Source organism: Tarenaya hassleriana, unplaced genomic scaffold (assembly GCF_000463585.1).
Source record: "Tarenaya hassleriana unplaced genomic scaffold, ASM46358v1 Cleome3, whole genome shotgun sequence".
Classification (NCBI taxonomy): domain Eukaryota; kingdom Viridiplantae; phylum Streptophyta; class Magnoliopsida; order Brassicales; family Cleomaceae; genus Tarenaya; species Tarenaya hassleriana.
In genome coordinates, this window is record NW_010966177.1 from 3,433,206 (window position 1) to 3,434,930 (window position 1,725).

Genomic DNA, 1,725 nt, shown 5'->3' on the forward strand with positions numbered 1-1,725 from the left:
TTAATCTAATTCTATAAATGAAAAGGAAATTCGATGTTACATAACTCTTCTGTTTCATAGCAATTTGACCATTTTCAAGCATTTGCTCAGATATTACGACGAGGTTTACTACAAATATATATATGTGTTGCTAATACTACGCAGAATGAGAATCTTCCTCTCCTTCATGATCCTCTCCTTCTGAGTTCTCCAAGCTTAGAATGGCTTCTACCAGTGTAGAGATTCGGCCAGCGGATGTCCGGAGTCGAAGTAAGAGACGTCGTCCATTGTCGGATTATTCCAGTCGATGCCGAACCCATTATCGCCATTGTTGTCTTCATCTTGTTCGCCGAATTTGATCCACTCCCCTGTTATATCAAGACCATCGAAACTTTCATCCTGGGCATCGGTTCCAAGGCCCCAGTCCTCGAACAAACTGCGGTTTCCCGACAAATATTCGTCGATGCTCATGAGATCCGGATCCAATTGGTTGAATCCTTCAGGAAATTGCAGAGGAGGAAGTTTGTCTCTGTCTTGGAGATCGCAGAGCCCTTCGAACTGCGCAGACTTTGCGTTGCTGTCTTTGTCAAGATTATGTCCGCAAGAAACGATCTGTTCCTCTCTCTTCCGCTGAATTATACCCACACAGTCCTTCAGATCGCTTAGTTTCTCGATTTGAATTCTGAGTTCGTCAGGATCATCGCAGTTCTCCGACAAAAACCCAGACCCAGGACTGTTCTTGAGATCGCTTATTAGTTTCTCGATGAGGATTCCGAGTTCGTCATCGCAGTTCTCCGACAAAAACCCAGACCCAAGATTCTTGTCCGGCAAGAAATTATGCGCTGTCGGAATACGGCCGCTGAGGAAGGCGTCGACGACGGCGTCAGTGTAGGAGTGACCGAAGGGACCAGAGTAGACGGCGTTGGGGTTTCCGGAAGGAGGAGTCGCTAAAACCGCGATTTGAGCACCGGAGATGGCGGAGAGTTCGGCGGCTTTCTTGAAAAGCCCTAGACGGCGTTTGCTGAACGTTACCGATCTCTGCGACTTCGTTTCTCGCTTAGCCATTGCAATCTTTCTCTTCGTTCCCATGGTTCTCGACGGAGATGAAGGTTACAGAGAGACAGAGTACGTCTGCGTAGAGTGAGAGAAGTGAGAGAGAGTGAATCTAAGTTAAGATCGTCTGATACTTATAAGGTAAGGGGCCGTCATTCCGTACACGGCCCCACCTTCATGGGACCCACTTTCTTAGTATATTTTTAAAAAAATTTAATACGATTTTAAATAAAATATGAATAAATTTATAGATTAAAAAGATTAAATTTTGTTAAATTATAATAATCTTTTGTATTGTAGTAGTTATCATTTTGAGTTCGTAATTTTTAATCACTTAATATTTTAAAAAGGGGATAGACTCAGAAAATACCTCCTAATTTTTATTTTCTTAAAAAAACCATATACTTTCCATTAATTATTTTAAACCAATAAATATATTTGTTAATTAAAAAGACATTTTCAAGTGTCTATTATTTAAAATGTACATGGCATTACAACTTTGGAAAATAAAAAATTTTAAATCAATCATTATCTTAAAAAAGAAAAAATATCCATATTTTACATTATTATATAAACAAAAAATATTATAAAATATTATTTTACATGCACTTCATCTTAAACAAAACGTATTATCGAATTTTATCTTTTCTAATTTATTTTATGGATGAATCTCAATATATATTAACTTAAGAC